The sequence below is a fragment of the Pinus tabuliformis genome, chromosome 8 (assembly GCF_031772625.1).
Source record: "Pinus tabuliformis cultivar Carrire ecotype Pingquan chromosome 8, CPIR1, whole genome shotgun sequence".
In the NCBI taxonomy this organism is placed as follows: Eukaryota; Viridiplantae; Streptophyta; class Pinopsida; order Pinales; family Pinaceae; genus Pinus; species Pinus tabuliformis.
The window spans coordinates 625,073,644-625,095,222 of record NC_142294.1 but is presented as its reverse complement, the minus strand read 5'-3'; positions in this window follow the sequence as shown (position 1 = coordinate 625,095,222).

Genomic DNA, 21,579 nt, shown 5'->3' with positions numbered 1-21,579 from the left:
TGAAAAGGCAAAGTTTTTGTTTCTAAAAATAACTTCCCATGATAAACATGTCGAACCCAAGAAGTTGCTTCTTGGACCAATATTGAGTAATTCCATGTTAATTTCAAGATTGTTAAAAGCCTTAAACGAATCTCCCTTCTTTTTTATCTTTTGAGAGGAAGTCATCATTGCTAAACCATTGAGTTCATCTCATAGTTCCCCTTCATTATCTGATACTGAAGGGTCTTCCCAAGGAGTTCATCCTTAACTTCCTTAGTCACTTGAGGATCAAGGTTCTGAACTTGGGATTATTCCAAGTATCCACCCTTGTCTTCTCGTCCCCCTCCATCAGATTCCTAGTCACCTCAAGAATATGATCCAGATACCTCTAATAATCTTATTTAGACCCCTGAGAGTTTGCAGAGGCTTGTTGTCTATTCATCAAATCTGTTATTCGATTATGTTGTGATATCTCCTCAACATCCTTACAGTCCCTATGATCGGCTTGGTATTCCTTTGGAGTTATCTCCTCGTACATCTCGGGTTCCTCGTCACCAGTTGTTTCCATCTATGGAGTCAGAAGGTGAAATCCCAGCCTCTTCTCTGGGTCATTCAAAAGTTTCTGCTACCCATACTCCTCATGTCGATGATGAGAAAGGATATGAATTTCCTCCAGAAGGCTTTCCTTATATAGGAAGAGTCTCATCTCTCACCTTTCTTGAAACTAGTGGACCCATGTTGCCACATGGTTATACCACCTTAGCTCAGTTAGTTTTGGGTACTCGTATTACCTCGTCATTGTATCAAAACCCCATTTGGTCTTCTAATGCTCTACCTACATCAGGTCCATTCAATCCGAGCACGACCTCTCGAACTTCTATACAAACTGTTGTCACTTCAGTTCCTGCTCAACCTACCATTCCGTCACAGCCTGTCTTGTCATTTCAACCGACCCTTTTGGTACAACCGACTGTTTTAGGTCGTGTTTTGGTAATTTCGTCTACCCCTCCATCAAGTGGACATAATGTGCCACTGTCTGGGGGAAAGATCCGAATACTCCTCTTGTGTCAGGCGGAACCAACGTGAGTGGATTCCAAACTCACATGGTTAAAGTTAATCAACCTTATTATGGTAGTATTCCTAACCCTGTTGGTCCATCTAGGTCAGGTAACATCCAATATCAATAGCCTTATATGGTTTAGGTTCGACTCCAACAGGCTTATGTCCTATATGGTTCACAAGCCTTGGTTAATCCGTCTTACATTCCTCAAGCAGGAGCTTATGTCCTGCCTGGTCAATATGCTATTCCTGGTGGATATGGTCATATTCAATTTGAGAATTATCAATACCCTCAGGGTATATCCCAAGGGACTGTCCAGGTAGCCTTGCAACTGTTGGGTAAAATTAATTGCTTAAAAAACAACTAATCAGTTGAACATTAATTATCAACCCAAGGAGCGTCTTTTTATTTCAAGGCAATTGAAAAAATATATGCATAAAAATACCAACAACTAACACTGGTTCTATATGGTTGTGTTCTATACTATCAAGCTCACTCAAAAACAAATAAAATGTAAGACTTGAATAATAAAACTAAAATTAAAAAGAAGAAAGTAAATGACAGGAAAAACAATTATGTTAATCACACAACTTGAATAATTTCTAAATTAAATCACACCTTGCTAAATTTGAAATTTAATCTATTGCACTCAAAAAAATTCAAATGCTAATCTATAGCAACAAATCAAATGAAATCTAGAAGCTACAGGAAATAACAAATCTGGAAATGTAGCAACTTAACAAATTACTTGATTAAAATGGAAATTTACTTTAAAGAACAACGGTTGAAATTCAAAGAAACAAGCACATAATTAAACTACTTTAGATGCTCAAGGAAACACCTCATCCAAGGTAGTGGGCCCAACTACCCAAGACTTAGTTCCGCCTTGAGAAATAACTCAGATCAGATTACAGATAACAGATGTAAGACTCAATGGATAACTTACTTCATTAAAAGATCTCTGAGAAATAATTACAACATAATGAAGTTCTTAGCTTTTCCTGAAATTCAACAATTGTTCATCTCCAATATCTCATCTCTTATCTCCTACATCCTATCTAATAATTGTCCATATCCTATCTCCTAATTATCCTTCCATTATCCCTCCAAATTATCCCCTCCCTCTTTGATCTATGTTTTCATTTAAATACACAGAGAGCAAAGGGAAGTTTCAACAAAGTTGATTACAAATTGATTTCCATTACAAATTTGGATTGTACTAAACATATTGATCAGCAAGATCATATCTTAAAGATCTTTCCATCAACATTCAGCAAGAACAAGTCGAATTTGGTAATGCAATTGGAAGAATTTGGAAAACGACCGCAACATCAAATATGAGAAAATCATCTTTGAAGAACCTTCCATTTCTCTTAATAGAGACCGAATTTTGGAAAACTGTTCAATATAAAACTAATTCGGTCTGTTCTCGACAGAACCCATGTTTCAAATTTTCTATATTCTCCTTCATTTGTCCAAAACATCCAATGAAAAATTGTCACTTCTTATTCCAACGAATTTCTGAGTTGGAATATTTAATTATGAGTTGGAGATCGAAATTTCAATTTGGAAAAGATCTTGGAGGTTAAAATCATAAGTGATGTTACAACAAATTCATTAATAAGCCATCATTGGTAAAATCATGCATAATAATCATCAATTTATTAAAAATAAAGGAGAAGAAATAATATTTATCTATAAGAGCATAAATAATTATAAAATGGAATTATATGATAAATGACGTGATAAAGAAGGGTAGAAATGGATGAAATAGGCGTTAAAAAGTGATAATAATAATAACAAATTAGTGGCCCAACAACAACAGCAAGGGCAAGCATTGCAGCAACAAGGGAAACTGTTACAGTGACAGGGACAACCTTTGTCGTAGTCGCAGTAGCCTTTGCAGCCAGAAACTTAGTTTGTTCGACAGTTTTCTCAACCTTTTTCCTCGCCTTTACGACATTAAGGTCAACCTTTATAGCAACGAAGTCAACCTTTGCAACAAAAAGGTCAAACTTGGCAACAATAAGATTTATATGCATATCAACAAGGTTAGCCTTTGCAAGCCCAAGGTCAACCCCTGCAGCAGCAGGGTCAATCTCCTTACGTCCAGGGTCAACAAGTTCAACAACCTTATAACCCATATGCCGCATACAATGCTTATCAATGGCCTATGGTAGGACAATATCAAGCCTACCCTGGACCGAATCCACCTTACAATCAAGGTAACCCTCAGTGGGGACAAAATCAGGTCCCATATGGACAAAATCCTCCATTGTGGGGGAAAAATCCTTACCAGCAAGGATGGACTCCGCAGTTTGGGTCTCCTCAAAGGCCCTATATGTCGTTTAACACGCAATTGCCTTTCTTGGCTACGTTGGAGCTTCCTGATGTCTCAAGGCTCATGAATGATCCCATTCTTCATTTGCCTTACTGGCCTCCAGTTCCAACGAAAATTCTGAGCGATTTCCCCAAATTCGAGGGAAAAGCTAAGGAGGACCTGCAAGCCCATGTGATGACATATCACCTATGGTGCTCCTCCAATTCGTATGTCGATGATTCTATCCATCTTCGACTCTTTCAAAGAACTATCATAGGTGCTGCTGCTAAATGGTATATTGAGTTTCCTCGAGGTACATATGGTGACTTCAGCTCTCTGGCTATGGCTTTCCTCACTTAATTCCAATTGCAGGTTTAATATGAAACTGTCACTCATTTTTTTACGTCCCTTAAGCAAGACACCGCGACCCACATTTTTTATCACATCCATGAATGGAGATGTCAGCGTCACCTCATCAAATTTGAGATTGCTGATGAGTTGTTGACAGAATGGTTCACAAAATCATTCATTAACAAGATTGCTAAGGACATAACTATGGGTGGATGTGTTACTGAAGATCAATCTATTTCCCATGCTCAGTATCTAGACTTAGTCTACTCAAAATCTGGAACGTTGTATGAGATGTTTCTTGATGCTCCGAGACCATCATCAGATCTAATAGCATCAAAGTCCGCTGATACACCACCTATTGATGGTGTGATTGGTTCCGTGTCTCAGACTTCCACGAAAGCTTCTTCGAAGCAGAAATTTGTCTCAAACACTAGTTCCAATAATCCCTCGAAGAATTCATCCAGTCCTGGTAAAACCTCTGAGGTACATGTTGTTTAGTCTACCGCAATAGATAAGGCCTCTAAAGGTAAGAAGAAGGGCAAAGGAAAAGCCAAAGTCAAAGCTGATGCCCCAAAAAAAGACCCACCTAAATCATCTGTTGATGATGCTTCTAAGAGAAAGCCGAAGTATCCTTTCCTCATCTATGAGGAGGATCATTACACCAAGGATTGTCCCCGACATTTTGAAGTTAATCGCTTGTTGAAAGGGACTCCAACTGTCTTAAAAGAACCCTTTCCATCTCAGCAAACACAGTTGGTAGATCAACCGTAGTCCTCTACTTCCTTAGGTTCCCAAGTGTTCATGATGCAAGGTTCATCACCTATCTCGATCGCTACTCAAACTAAGGACTATCAAACCACGCCTAAGCAGATGATGGAGAAAGAAGCTACCGATATTCCTTCTACTTCTACTTCGTCCAGTTCTGGTCCACTCCATATTGAGCGCCCTAACAGTGAGTCCGTAATCTGACCACCTCCCAAAGGTGTTCTTTGGAAATCATCTTTTAATCTGAATGCTAGAGCTGCACAACATTACAATATTGTTGAGGATTTAGCTCAAGAACTTCCAACGATGTCTGCGTTGGAGGTTCTCCAATCTTGTCCAATGCAGTGAAAGTCACTGTTGTCTACTATAGGTGCTATTGATCCTTCTGATTCGAGTCTGATTACCTTCGATCTTGAAAACCACGTGCCTCGTCTTCCTCATTAGATTGTTTTTCTGATACATGTTCTTATCAAAGGAAAGATGATCCATGGGACTATTATCGATGAAGGTGCCTTTACCTGCATCATGTCTATTTCGTGTTGGAAGGCCATTGGATTTCCTACTCTTAACCAATCCTTGAACACCTTGGATTCCTTTGATGGTAGAGGTTCACGTCCTTACAGTATTCTCATGAACTTTCTGATTACATTGGAGGGAAAGACCATTGAATTAGAAGTAGAAGTTGTAGATGCCAATCTTAACTACAACCTTCTTCTTGGAAGAAGCTAGACCCATGCTATGTTTTGTGTGGTGTCTTCTTTATTCAGAGTACTTTGTTTTCCTCATGAAGGAAAAATTATCACTATTGATCAACTATCCTTCTTTTCTTCTAGTTCGTTGAGAGACAACGTCCCTTACGTGGGAAATACCGAAATTCCTTACGAGAGTGTGGAGGCAAGTCTCTTCAAAGACTTTACTTTAATGGGTACTTTTACTCTCTCACCTTCAATTTTCATTCAATCAATATGATCTCGGTCTCTACAGATCCTTGGATTATCCCTACCCCAGATCAAATTGATTCATTTGGCGATGCTATGCCTTTAAGTCAATTAGAGAAAAATTATCAAGAAATCATCTTGTCTTTGATGGCCACTTCAGAAAGTCATACTATTTTCAGTATGAACATGGACACTTATGTGCCATCTCCTTGGCTTGGTTCTTGGGATTCTCTGGATCCTTTGAACGAGACATTCCCCACCAACGAGAGTATCGTTGAGGTCATGTCTCTGGATGAAACTCCATGGAACGGTCTACATCATCATTCTTCATTTCTTCCCAGCCTCAATGAGATGCATTCTTGTCTTGAAGTGTCTTTTTCTTAATGTCCCACGCTTCCACTTCAGACACCTCTCCTGGTGCATGAAGTCTTTTTGGAGGGTAATATGGGGAACATAACTACTACTATGCCTCTTAACATTTCCACTAAACCTAGAATTGTCGAGAACATTCATATTGGGGTTTCCTGTTCTCCAGATGAGATTAGGATTTATACTCAAATTTTTAAAGAATTTTGAGACGTCTTCGCATGGTCATACGAGAAAATGCTTGGTATCGATCCAAAAATAGTGGTGCATGATATTTCGACCTATCCTGCTGCTAAGCCCGTTTGATAATGGCTTCGCCCTATGCACCTTCGAAAGGCTGCTACTATTAAAGCAAAAGTGGAGAAGATTTTAAAATCCGGTTTTATTTATCCTATTCCATTGACGGATTGGGTGTATAATATTGTCCCTATTGCCAAAATACAGGGTACAATCCATGTTTGTGTTGATTACCATGATATCAATCGCGCATGCCCAAGGACAATTATCCCATTCCATTTATCTATCAAATCATTGACGAATGCACTGGGAGTGAGATTTTCTCGTTCATGGACAGTTTTTATGGCTATAACTAGATTAACATTTCACCTACTGATCAACATAAAACAACCTTTATCTATCCCTGGGGTACTTTTGCTTACAAAAATCTTCCTTTCAGTTTGAAGAATGTTGGCGCTACCTTCCAAAGAGAAATGTCTTATGCATTTCACGACATTCGACACATTGTTCAACCATACCTCAACGACTTACCAACTCATCCTGCTAAGCATTGTGACCATCCAGATAACTTAATATCCATATTTTTATGATGTCAGCATTATAATATCCATCTCAATCCACACAAATGTGTGTTTTGTGTTGAGTCTGGCCAACTCTTGGGTTTTGTGGTGTCTCGCAAAGGTATCTGGATTGATCCTTTGAAATTTGAGGCCATTGTCAATTTACCCCCCCTACATCATTACTGCAATTGCAGAGCCTGCAGGGAAAGGCTAATTTTCTCCGTTGATTTGTCCCTAATTATGTCGAACTCACCAAGGGTTTTACTCGCTTACTTAAGAAGGGGATCCCTTTTATTTGGGATGAAGTTGCCCAGAAATCCTTCGATGCTTTAAAAGACACGCTTATCAGTGCTCCTTTACTGCATCCCCCCAATTATCGACGCGATTACTTCCTATACTTGGCTGCAACTGATACCACTATTGCTATGGTGTTAGTTCAGGATGACGACAATGGAAATGAGCATGTGGTTTATTATTTGAGCTGAAATCTTCTTGATACTGAGTCTCGATATGCCCATGTCGAGAAACTTGCCTTGGCGGCAGTTCATGTCGTCCAAAGATTTCGACACTATATCCTTTTACGGAAAACCACAATGATTTCTGATTGCAACCCCATGACATATATACTAACTCGCTAGTTACTGGGGGGAAAATACTCCAAATGGATCGTTATCCTGCAAGAGTTTGATTTGGAATTTACTGCTACCAAATCAAAGAAATCGCTCGTCTTTGCTGAGTTGATTTGCACTCTTCTGTCTGCAAGCACTTCAACTGATTTTACTGAGTAGATACCCGATGAAACTTTGTTTCTGATCAGCACTCTTGACCCATGGTATGGAGATATTATCGTTTATCTCCAAACCCAAACCTTCCAATTTGAGTTGTCTCGATCCGATCGACGCCGCATTCGGCATCAGTCCCAACCCTATCGGATCCTTGGTGATACATTGTATCGGGTCGGTGTGGACTTTGTTCTTCGCAGGTGTCTCACCCTAGAAGAGGCTGAGCAGGTCTTAAATGATTGCCACTTTAGTGCCTGTGGTGGTCATATGTCTGGATATGCCACTACTCAGAAAATCCTTCGCGCCAGTTATTTCTGGCCTTCTATCTTTAAAGATTACATTCTAGCTGTCCAAAAATGCCATGAATGCTAGATTTTCAACCACAAGCAGCGCGCCCCACCTGCACCCTTACACCTATTAATTAACATTGGCCCATTTGGTATATGGGGCATTGATTTCATGACATGTAAACCTCGCTCGACAGGGGGGCATGGTTATATAATCGTCACTATCGACTATTTTACAAAATGGGCTGAGGTGATGCCTACATACAATGCTGACAGTATTACTGCTGCTCAGTTCCTTTTTAACCATGTCATAGCACATTTTGGTGTTCCTCAAGCTATCATAACTAACCATGGATCACATTTTCATTAGCACATGATGGCAGAGCTGACTGCTCAGTTGGGCCTTCGTCATGATAGCTCAACTCATTATCCACAGGCCAATGGCCAAGTTGAAGCAGTTAATAAAGTTTTGATTACTATGCTTCAGCATACCATTGGGAAGCACAAAAAGGACTAGCATTTGATGCTATTCTTAGCTCTTTGGGCTTACAAAAATTCTGCTAAGACGGCCACTAGATTCACTCCATTCCAGCTGGTGTATGGTTTAGAGGCAACTCTTCCAATCAAATCCGAGATCCCCTCACTTAAACTAGCTATCGAACTTATTCTGAATACCTCGCCTGAAGAGGAGTGGCTACTATATCTTGAGAGGCTTGATGAGACTCATCGTACTGCTGTGATGGTCATCGAAACTCAAAATAAATGGGTCAAAGCTCATTTTTACCAAACCGTCTCCCCTCGCACTTTTGTTGAAGACGACTTGGTCCTTCTTTACGATCAAGCCAATTATAAATTGGGAGCAGGAAAGTTTGAACCCATGTGGAACGGGCCCTACATCATCCTGCGTGTCTTACAAAAAGGTGCCTATGAACTATGTGATTATGAGGGAAATGCATTGTCACAACCCCGTAATGGGTTGTATCTGAAGAAGTATTATGCATGACATTTGTGTAATGACTTTTGTACATTAGTGTGTTAATTCATTAGTGTGCGTTTTCGAGTTTTGGTGTGTTTGTTTGCTTTGCAGACGTGTTTTTGTGCTTACCTTGTGTTCCACTCGGTTTGTAGATGTCATCAAGCCATTACATTGGTTTTGTTGATGGTGCTTGTCGTAGCACATGTAATCTATCTTCCGCAGCATGTGTACTCTATGAACCTAATGGCGAGTTGATTAACTTACAAGGTATTTGCCTTCATTGAACAACCAATAATATTGTTGAATATAGTGCAGTTATTGAACTCTTGTTAGAAGCAACTGTTCTTGGCATTAGGGATTTAGTTGTCAAGTTGGATTCACAACTCATTGTGTTACAATTAAATAAGCATTACTTCGTGAGAAATCCACAAATATTGCATATGTATTTACATGTTAGATTGCTAGAAATAAATTTTGATTTCATTACATATCAACATATTCCACATAATTTAAATGCATTAACAGGTGCATTAGAAAAATTTTTCCATGATAGGCATTTGTGTTATTTATAAAACTGATCATGTTATCGACACACAAGTAGGAAATTATATATATATATATATATATATATATATATATATATATATATCGCGTCTATCAGAGTGTTTACATCAAAATATAAAAAAATAAAGTGTTCTGGGACACTTGGCTTTCTAAGCCTACAAAATGTGTAAAAGAACCAGATAAACTATCAACCTGCATGGTGCTCATGATAGCACAAGACCGCTCTGATCACTCGAACTAACAACCAACACAGTCTCACAAATACTCCCACTGTGTGTCTCTACAAACGCAATGGAACATCATCAATAGTGGCATACTCTGGGAATCCACGAGTTATCGCCTCTAGATTATGCTCCATCTCAGTTAAGGGGTCTGCCCCTTCTTCATAGTCTACACCCACTATCTGATGTGCAACTTGCTGTGCTATTGGCGACATGCCTGGTGGTCTCTTTGGTCCCACATCTACACATTTATCACAAGTTGAGTCTCATTTTACACTTTAATAAAATCATAAAACTTGAAAAAATCCAAAAAACAAGTTTTTTACCTACATCAGTCCACTGTTCTCTTGGTGGTAGAGGTAGATTTGGATCCCACCTGAAATCTGTGCTAACATAAGCATAGTCATCTACCATGAGTAGTTGATGTTCTAGCCAAGTGAAAAATTGTGGTGGGTAATGCATATGTTGACCCGTTCCTCCTCGAGGCATGAGTTGACTCCATCGCACGAGTCTTGGATCTCAGGGGGTAGGATCTAGTACCTCTACCCACTGATACCAAAATAAGGGCACTCGCTCTAAAAAGAAGGTCACCAATATCGAACCAAACCTGAATTTCTTCAGGTGTCCATGCTTCCCCTTGGTCAGTTGTCGTTTCATGTTTGCCAAAAGGCCTCCACACCAGTTGAATATGGTGGGGGTCAAACATGCAATAACATATTGGAACTAGGATTTTGAAGCCTCATGCAAGGCTTGCGTGCTAGAAACACATGCCATAGTGTTCTCAAGATGAGGTTTTTGGTGATTGTCGCTATCTTCACCTTCCCTCCATTGGTCATTTTGGCACCGGGACAATGCCTCTGGACTAGAGTCCTTGTACTTTCACCTCCTTGGCGAGATCCAAAGAGTTGGATCACTTCCCCTTGTCGGGACAATCCCGTGATGAAGTAGATATCCATCTCCTCCAGTTCTAGTTCATGGCCTTTTATGATGAATATCTCTTGATCTACATCTCAAAGATTGATCAAATAGGGTAGCAATTCCCTCTAAGACCTTAAGCCTGTGGTCCTGAAGAATTTTAGCAGCCCACAATTCCTCAGAGCATTTATACATTCAGGATCGTGAGCTACTTGGAAGTATTCAACCTCATGGCCTATTTCTTTCCATTCCAAAACCATTTTCTCCTACAAAACATCATTTGAGCATCAATTAATGCTTTTTCATGGATTAAAATAATCAATTTTTGCTTTAACATAGGATTTTATTTCCAAAGAAATCTGCCTCTGTGCCATCACTCCCGTTTTTACAAACAGAGCAATGGCATTGTACGAGCCTTTGGGCTTAAGTGCGATCATCGTGTGTCCGATGACCATACCCGCGATGGTTGTCGGCACCCTAAAAATTTAAAATCCTCCCTTATGGCATAAAATTTACCGTTTAAAATGCATAAAAAAGTGATAAAATGCAAGATCAGGGATGATCCTCTTACTTGTTGCAGATGGTTCGTGAAACAATACCCTGGATCTCTCGTAACAACCACTTGAAAATCAAGAGAATCGGAGTGAAAAATGCACTTTCAGAGCTTACTGTGGTAAAATGGTAAAAAATGAAATTACTTTTAACTATTTATAAGTTTTGCAAGTCATTTTTGTCGATATTTTCATAATATTTTAATATTTTCTCTCGATATCAGTGATGGGTGTGTTTCTTGTGCAGCTACAAGTACCTTCAAATTGAACAATGATCATTATTGACTGATTCTTTTGAGTTTTATTTTATCTCCTTTTCAGAATCATTAAATAAATGAAAAAGGAACCCCCCTGGAGTCATCTTTGATCTCTTTTCTGGCTCTCGAAAACTGAAAATATTGTTGAGTACTTATCATTTTGAACTCATTAAAGTAAATGAATCAACGTCACCTCAATATACATTTACCCCTTTTTCGAGCTGAGATTGACTATTTACGAAAAAAGGTACACCTTGGTCGACATGGTCAAGAGGTTCCCTCAGATATTGTTTTCTACCTTTTCGGATTCGAGGGACAAATTACAAAAAGGGACATGATGGAGTTTTCTTTTTCGTTTCTTTTTCAAACTCTCTAAATATGAAAAAGATATCGAGTTATTCTTACGTTGGACTCGTTAAAACTTTACGACGAAAGACTTGTCACCATGATGAGACCGAGCTTCTCCTTCCTAGGGCTCGTAAAAATTACTAGGATGGATTCATTCGAAGAATGAACTTACATGACAAGCATATGCTATCCTCTTCAAGCTTGTGATAAAAATAATTGGGGTACTCGCTAGAAATAGTGGGGGAAATGAAGATGAGACAACCTTTGTATAGGCAACATGTTGCTCTTGAACATGACACTCTTCTGCCCTCGTGGAGGTTTGGGATATCCTCACTGAGTCACGTGTCCTCCCAGGTTTGGGTGATCCATTTTGCCTCTCATTTGACTATTCCATTCTGTCATCATGACCTTTAGTCCTATGTCGAGTCAGATGTTGCCACACTCTGGAATCGTGTCACCAATGTTCCAGAGAAGTCCAATTTGCAGCTATTTACCTATGCATTGTTTGATTCATTGTTACAGTCCTGAATATTATTCCACTTTATTCCTTGTTTCATGTCGATGATGGGGGATTGATCATTGTCCTGCTTCGACCGGTCGTTTCCTGTCGAATTCAGCTCATTATCTAGGAAGATGACTTAGAAACTCCCTTTCAATACCTTAGGGCTGGCATGCCCTAATAGCCATTTCTTCGCATCCGATGACAGGTCTTCAATATTGGCTTTCGATTGGGTGATTGCATGAGTGTTCGACCTCAGCTTCATTATCACATTCACATATTGTACTTTTTTTACCTTGAGAGCCATTGTAATTATTGGTGGTTTATCTGGTACCTGTTAACGATCTACACCATTGGCTAGTAATCAGGTAGTTTTCTAGCATGTTCAACCTCAACACATTTATTCGCATGTTAGGATTCATACATTGATCGGGTCAAGATGGAGCGCAAGACCCTGAGTCTTGTCTGTTATGACTCAGGTTGCATGGAGTTATATGTCATTGATGATTGTACAAATGTTTCTACTATATGAATGGCTGTGACCATACTGTGAGACTTTATATTTATGATGATCCTCATTATCTGGATGGATGTGCCCATACCATGGATATTTTCATATATTCTTCATCGCTTGGATGGCTGCGTCCATGTTTTGGATTCATGTCTTGATCTCAGATATGTATATGTATATGCATCTTTGATTTATAGGTCTCCCGACAATGCGTGTCCTCATCCTTGCAAGAGCTTGTAAAGCATCTCAACCATCACTCCTCATTCTGCCTTCATGCTTTAGGGAGCATCTGTTACACAGTATTTTGTCATGCCTCCTGCACTTCCCTATGACATACCCTGAAGTGCCTGAAACATGATCATTATACAGTATACTCATCCATGTATATATCTCAAATCCCTCCTAAGACTTTGTTTGGAAAATTCCTTAAGCTTTCCCTGAAGAAATAGCTCTTAAAACCCTAAAATGAGAATCATCGCTCTTATGAGGATTAAATCAATGATGGTCGCCTGTTGCACTGTGTTTGACCTGTGATGGCATCACTATGTTCCCTTGCATACCTGTGATGATCCCAAAAAGGTAATTTTCCCAAAGGAGATGAGAAGCTTCGTGATCTAGAAGCTTCCAGAGTGGCGAGCTAGAGGTGGTTTCACGTAGATGAGGTCGAATCCTCCCATATTGACCTCTTTGTCTTATCCCTATGAGCTACCTCCTTGAGATTTGGGCCTAATCATATCTTTGGAGAAGTCCTAACTCCCTCTCCCAGCCTATAAATTCCTCTTCTCCCATTCCCAAATGGTTGGTCTATGTCTATTTGCACCCTTATGCTGAGATTGTGCCTAAGACTGTTCATTAGACTTGGAGGAGTGCTTGGAGAGTTTCTTGGCTTGGACTCAGATTACCACTCAAGGAGAGCCTTTCAACATTAAGGCTTTGGTTGTAAGCTTCCCCTTATTTCCTAATAATATACAACTGTTGGTTCATCTTCCCAAAATATATATGCTCATATATTTATTTAGCTTGACATTCCTTGATCAGTTAAGTAAGTTGTTATTGGATTTGCTATTGGTTTTGTCATGCTTTGTTGTTTCTTGATCACTTGTGCAAGTATATAAACATTGAGAGAAGCAGGAACAAGTTCATGAAAAAAGCGGTTCAAGGCCTTCAACAAAGGAAATTGGAATAGCATCAGAATGAGGTAGGTCATCTCTTTCATTCTACTTTTCAATTATAACCTAGGAAGATATCTAGTTGATTGTCACTTCAGTTGCTAGACCCACTCATTGGGCTAGAGGGACCATCTCTGTCTGCAGAGAGGATTAACCTTGTCAACACTATGACAAGGTCATGTTTACCTAACATTTTCTTAATGTGTCATTTAAATAATGAGTAGGTTCGTGTTGGGAGTTGGAATAGCTTATGGGCCACAACCCTATGCATGAGTCTCTGCCATAGCAATAATTTAGATTAATTCATTGGGTAAAAAAAAATAAAAAATTTGCTTAATAGATATGGTATTAATCAATAATGTAAAGAGCAGTATTGGTCCCTTTCACCCATCTCAAGAATTTTATATGCAACGATTTGATCTATTGAACCAGATGCATTAAAATTGTTGTGCATGTAAAGGAACTGATTTTTTTAAAGCAATAATGTAAATGACTTTGGCCACCTTTTGACCCATCTTAATAATTTTATGTGCACCGATTTGATCTATGGAATCATATGTATCAGGGACATTAAAATTGCTGCCACTGTAATGTGAGCATTATTATTCATAGTGACTCCTCTCCAAATCTTCCATCAATTAAACCAAGTTGGTGTACAACCAAATGTGTTGTTAATAAATTTTTATGATGCATCATGACTCCTCTACAAATCAATCATTCCTTAAGATCCAAGTTGGTGTACAACCAAATGTCTTCTTTAAGAATGATGCATTTTAATAATTTTTATTCTATAGCGAACATTGTGCACGAGGCACGTTGACATATTTTATCTTGCACCCAGATCTGCATCCATTTGCACAAGGCACATTAACAATTTTTATCCTACACCAAGATTTCGAACCGTCTACAAAAGGCATATTAATATTTTTTTCGTGCACCAGGATCACGAACACCATGTGCAACGCACATTAACAATTTCTATCTTGCACTGACATCTCGAGTCGTTTGTCACATACAATGTGTGGTTACTGTAACATGTGTCGCATCATGCAGGGTGATTGGTTCAAAAATTTTAGATTACTAAATATAAAACTGGTGAATTCAAATCTATATCAAACTGTTAAATATGTGCTCAACTGTGAATATAATATTTTGTATCAAATTCCCTTCAAAAACCCGTCAAAGCACTAATAATTCTATGATGATCCTAATAGCAGCTATATAACAACGATACATTACAGGCTTTTCATTTTGTATTATTCAACCAACTGTTCAAGCTTTTGAAGGAAATCATGGATGTGACTTTTCTTCTTGACTGTTATAATATTAGGGGCCTTTGCGGCTTTGGATCTCAACTTTTCCCCTCCTCTCTCGCCATTGCCATTATTAATGTTGTATATATGTTTTCCCTCAGAAAATAATCATCATCTCCTCTTTGTATTTCGATATTTGCCTCCAATCCAGTGTCTATTTTCCGAGCCTTTAAGCTCTGGTCAACTTGGATTGGGAGAAGAATGAGAGATATTTTGAAGCTCGGTGACTTCATGACATAGCTCATCTTGCGTTGCTAAGAAACCCACTGGATGGATGCGAAGAATTCATACCTATGGTACCCAACCCTGCACGACTAGTCCTCTGTCCTAAGTTCGAATTTGGGATTCCTTGGGAAGGAGCCCCAGCGGATGTCCAAATACTGTTGACAATTTGAAAACGAATACACCAGAGGAAGGAGAGCATGCTCACCTCCAACCCCAGTGCAAGCTCTCAAATTTGGTGTTTCGACAAAAATTCCTTGTTGTCGAATGACACAAAAATGACCAAGGCTTCCCTCTGTCAGTCCAAACATTCAAGTAGACCAGAGAAGTCATGGTTGTTGCAACTGCACCGGGTGGACCGCTGGAGTGAGTGGACTGATAGAAATCACTAGGAATCTGAAGGCATCTTCGAAGTAACTAATATGATTTCAAAATTAACACAATTGTTGATGAAATTTGAACTGATACAACAACAGATATGTTCATTATGCGTTATGAAACCAAGAATCTGTTAATCATGCACCGCAAAAATAGTTGGGTATGGAACTGACCAAAAATATATGACCGAAAACTCGTGCACCACAAAAATTTTTGGTTATGGAACCAACTAAAATTATAGGAGAGTAAACGATAGGTGTATCGGTGGTTTTAGAGTGAGCGTATAGAGAAATAATGTCTGGAACCAAATGTAAGGAGAGAGGATGGATTGTGCCAGATGTCAAATGTAGAGAAAAAGTGTAGACTAAACTGAGAGGTGCATTGATTCAAAATAAGGCTTGTCAGCCTAAACATACCATGATAATTATCATAAACATGATCATCATCTATAATTAAAACAAATGAGTAAAATATCTATAATTTAAGTGAATTTGACAATATCCATCATGAGCAGTAAATCAAAACCATCATACATAATAAATATGCATCCAAATCATCAACCACTTTCAATATATAAAAAATGAGTCAATATTGATAAGATCATTATCTTATGTAACTAAAACAAGTGAATTTCACATATACTAGTACATCAATAACATGTGAAAATGGTACATGTCCAACAATTGACATAAGTCAAAATGATACATCATGTACAAATAATATAAATGATATATTATGTAAGACAAAATGATACAAGTCAATATGATATGTCATGTCCAAATGATATAAGTCAAAATGATACATGCGAAAAAGATACAACTCAATAATATGCTACTGGAGGTCATGAAAATGATATATATGAAAGTAACCATGAAAATCGACATCATAAAAACCTACAAAAATGATCCACGCTGCAGTCTATATGATCACAAATGTCATTGGTTGGTAGCAACAACTGTGTCATCATCATCATCACTATGATTGTGATCATGATCATCATCTGTATTGACGTCGACCTCATTGTCATCTGTATCTGTGTCATCATGAGCATCATCTTCCATCTCAACATCGGACCCAACGTGATCTGGATCTATGTGATGAGGATGTTGAAAATGCAACAAGAAAATCCTAATTTTATTTTGTCCTTGAATTAAATTGTAATTCTAATTATCATAAAAAATTGTAATAGTTAACTAATTTAATTTGACTTAGTTGGCTCAGTTAATTCGAGTTGGGAATCTATCTAGAGTCATGTAGAGTGGTTCCTAAATTTCAGGGGCCCAGGTTGAGTTTATTTTGAGTTGTAATTATTGAATTCAGTTTAATTGAGTCAAATTCAATTAAACTAGTTCGAACTGATGGAGGAATTAGTGGGAGATCCAGTAGTGGGGTGTAACCAACACTGCTCAACTAGTAAACTAAAGATTCACTCATAATTAACTCATGCATGTCAGATTAGAGAAAGACCCAGTTGAGATTGGAGTTTAGGGACTATGTACTATTAGTTTTATAACCATTATAATTGTACAGGTGGTGCTTGCAATCAGAGGAAGGCCTACGAGGATTGCGTAGTTCATTATTGAGGAATTTCCCATTTAAATATGGGAAATTCCCTAGGAAACTACATAAGGAAATAGGAGCTTGACAGACAATAAATTTGGCTAAGTATTGGCTGGAGCTTGTTTGTGAAGTAGTGAGATAGATTGAGATAGTGCAGAGGTTGCTCCGGATTGAGCAAAGAATTGTAATATTCTCATATTTTCCGATTAATGCAATATATAGATAGCAAGGGTTTTTAGCTATGGATTTACCTAGAAAATTATTTTGTTATGTGTGATTGAATTCTTTCTTTTTTATTCTTCGTGATTTGATCAATCATTTATTTTTTTGTTGATGAGTAGAGTAGACTCAAGTCAATTTTTTAAACATATTACAATCTACAGTTTGAATCTACAAGGAATTTCTACATGGTATCAGAGCTGAAATCACTATAGAAGAGGAGAACACGAGTTTGCCTTTTGTAGGAGAAATCAAATTTGCAGTATCATACTTCAGAGCCAGCAAGATGTTGTTCTACAGATTGAGACTCAAATATTCCCTTGAGGTAGTTCTAATTATATCGCTTGAAAGGACAGGATGGAGGCAGTGTTAGAAGACAACAGGTTTAAGCAATTCATAAACAAATACATTCCTAAGCTAGTTGATGCTTAGGATCTGGCAGAGTGGAGAAACTATGTAGCAAAGGCGAGAAGGATTATCTTACAAGGAGTTTGATATCATACTGTCTCAAACCTCCACTGTAAGGAAACTCCATTTGCAATGTGGAAGGCCTTGACATACCTGTTCCAAAATAATAGTGACCACAAGAAGCTGGCATTGAAGGATAAGGTTAGAAAGATCAAGAGGAGAAGGGTGACACAATATCGAAGTACTTGACCAAGTTCACCCAATGTCGGGGTGAGCTTGGAAGTATCGAGGTTATAGTTGCTGAAGTTGATATGGTGAGCCTAACATTTCTAAGACTTCCCAAGAGTTGGCACAACTACTAAGACTCATTTAATGGGAGGGAGAAGTTACCAAAGTGAGAGTGATTGTGGTCTGACTTGGTACAAGAAGAGATTCGACAAAACACCAGAGATGGATCCTCATCCAAGCATTATGATGGGGAGAAATGTGCCTTAGCTAGAAAGGTGAAGAAAAGGAAGGGGAAGTCATCCCATTCCAAATCAGATTCTAGGCAGGGCGGCAAGAAGAAGGACATGTCAAATCTTAAATGTTTTCATTGTCACGAGACGGGACACTATGCCACAAAGTGTACGTGTAAGAAGGCTGGTAAGAAGCCTTAAGGAGGAACAACAGGTGAATCTATTGCTTCATAGTTCGAGCTAGATTTCACCCTCATCGCTTGCATGGTGACATCGGTGATGGGTAGCTTGTGGTACCTAGATAGTGGAGTCTCATTCCATATGGCTGACAAAAAATATTTATTCGCTTGGAGGAGAAGGACCTCCATATGCACATCGATATGGGAGATGATGAGAGGTATAGTGTGACTGACATCGATACTATTACCTTTAAGAGGGAGTCTTGTTCTCCTCTCACATTAAAATATGTCATGTATGTTCCGGGTTTGAAGGAGAATTTGGTTTCAGTTGCCATGTTGGATGATCATGGCTATGATGTGATATTTGGAAAGGGAAAGGACTTCCTTCATCAAATAGCCTCAAGATAGGTAGGCGGATCGGGATTCAGGTGAAGAACCTCTACAAATTGGATGTAGAAGACTGCACTGCTTTGAGCACTAAAGCAGATAAGGTGCAGAGTTGAGACATTGGTGAGTTGTGGCATAGAACATTGGGTCACTTGTACCACAAATCTTTGAAGATCATGCAACAAATTTCTACAGGCCTTCCCAAGGGTACACTAGAGCAAAGAGACACATGAAAAGCGTGTACATTGGGAAAGTACACCAAAGATTCCTTTCATGATAAAGACAATCGAGCATAAGAGATCCTTGATAGAGTTCACAATGATGTGTGTGGACCGTTCTCGACAACATCCACGACCAAGCACAGGTATTATGTAATATTTGTTGATGATTTTTCTCGTAAGTGATGTATTTTATTCATGCTGAAGAAAGATCAGATGTTTGCTAAATTTTGTGAATTTAAAGCACTTATCGAGAAAGATATTGGTAGGAAAGTTAAATATCTCAGAAGTGATAACAGTGGAGAATATGTGTCAAATGAATTCAAGAATGTTTGTGCATAAGAAGGCATTTGACGGGAGTTAATAGCACCTCATAACTCACAAGAGAATGGGGTGGCTAAAAGAAAGAACATAAGTATTGTGGGAGTGACACGGGCGATGTTACATGATCAAGGCCTACCGTTGCACTTGTGGGCTGAAGCATGAAACACAACTATTTATTTGTAGAACAAAAGCCCTCATTGAATTCTTGGGATGTACACTAGAAGAAGATTTTTTAGGTAAGAAACCAGATGTGGCACACTTCAGGATCTTTAGTTCATCAGTTTACTATAATGTCACCAAGGATGCAAGGAAAAAGATAGAGCCAACAACTGAGTTGGGTAAATTTGTGGGGTACACTGATACACCTCTAAACTATCTGGTGTACCTACCATCCAATAGGATGAGAGTGGTTCGTAGAGATGTGAAGTTCAATGAAGAGAAGGCCATGAGATGTTCCCTTGATAGGTAGCTTCAGTTACATGTATATGAGGAGATTTTAGCTCCAAAGAAGGAACCTCAAGATGATGTGGAGCAACCACATGCTAAGGAGTATAGAGTGGAAGCACCCACTCATGTAGAGACTTCCAAAGATGGAAGGAAGCACACCAGAGAGGTTGACAGATTGATGCATGATACTAGAGAGAATGTGGGAGCACCCACATCACAACACAGGCAAATGATGTTAGGGTCCAACCCTAACCCCTTTATTTATGTAATAAACCCAATAGGATCGAGTCATAGTCATAGTTAGTTAAAGATTCAATAAAGCCCCTATTAATACTTGTAAGTGGTTGACCCGCATTTAATAAAGGGACCATAATTAGTTGCAAATGGGCCATAATTAATAAATAAAGTGGTTAACCCATGTTATGCAAAGGACCACTAGTCATTAGATTGTTGAAGGTCATTTAGCTATAAATAGTCATAGTTAGAAGGGAAAGATCATCGAGTCTTATTTTGTAATCGAGCTCTGCTCTACTGGAGGTTGCCCCCTCGAAGAGGCAAGTGAACATTGCATTTATCTTTGAATAATAAATTACTTGTTTTTTTCTCATTTTATTCTATGTTCTGGGTTGTATTTCTTCACATATTTGATATTCTAGAACTAATCGCAGGTCAAGAGCATAACAAGTGGTATCAGAGCACTTTCCAGGGTCGGTTGTACCTCTAATTTCTACAGAATTTTTTTTAGGCTAGAGATGTGTTCCAACGTCTTTAAACCACAGGATCTATTGTTGAGCACATATATCTACATATTTGGGGAGGCATGCATGTAGGAAATACAAGAGGTGGTCACACTTGTTGGACTCCCTTGTAACCCCTGTGGGTACCCCTTCGAGTAGTACTAGCGCATTAGACAGAACCATGCATGGACTGCACTTCCACATACCCTTTGGGTATATCGGAAACCCCTAGGATCCCCTGAAACCTCGCCTTAGATAAGCCGTTGGCCATCTTGTTGCTACAGTACACTGAGAACAACACTTGGGGAGATTACTTGTGTGTATGTTAAGGTAGTTGTGTGGTATGACTAAGAGTACGATTGATCCTCCTTAGTTAGCGCCCTGAGAGATTGGGCCAAGTACTATCGTTGGACCCTTATGTATATTGTGATCTGTAGCACCTGACACTCCTTTGTGACCATAGTTCCCTCAACTCTCTAAAGATTGCCCATTATCTTATCTGCCAGATCAGATCCACCAGTTGGGGTTCTACCATCGCAGTACGATTTAGATCTAGCAATTGGGTTTCTATAACGGCCGCACCAATTAGATCCACCAACTGGGGTTCTACCACCACAGTAAAATTCAGATCTAGCAGTTGGGGTTCTGTCACCACACCAATCAGATCCACCAGTTGGGGTTCTTCTGCTGCAGTAGAAATCACATTTAGCAGTTGGGGTTTCACAGGAAGATATGACTCTATGCGTAGTGAGGCTTGTTGTTGCTATAGTCTGGGCCCGATTTTCGTAGGCAGATCTGACTCTCTATGCAGTGAGGCTTGTTTCTACTGTAGTCTAGGCCCAATTTTCACAGGACATTGGGCAGGATCAAGTTTTATGGAATTTGGCCACTGCAGTATTGTTCCGTGGGGAGTAAAAAAAAATGAGTCTGAGTCCTCCTCAGGGTGTTTACAAGAGACTTAGCCCATACAATTCAGGATGACGAGCTGATCGTAGTGGTACCATTCACTGGTTAGCCTCATTTTTTGGGTGGTCCCAAATTTTTTTGGAGTGACTTCAAGTGATTGAGATCTG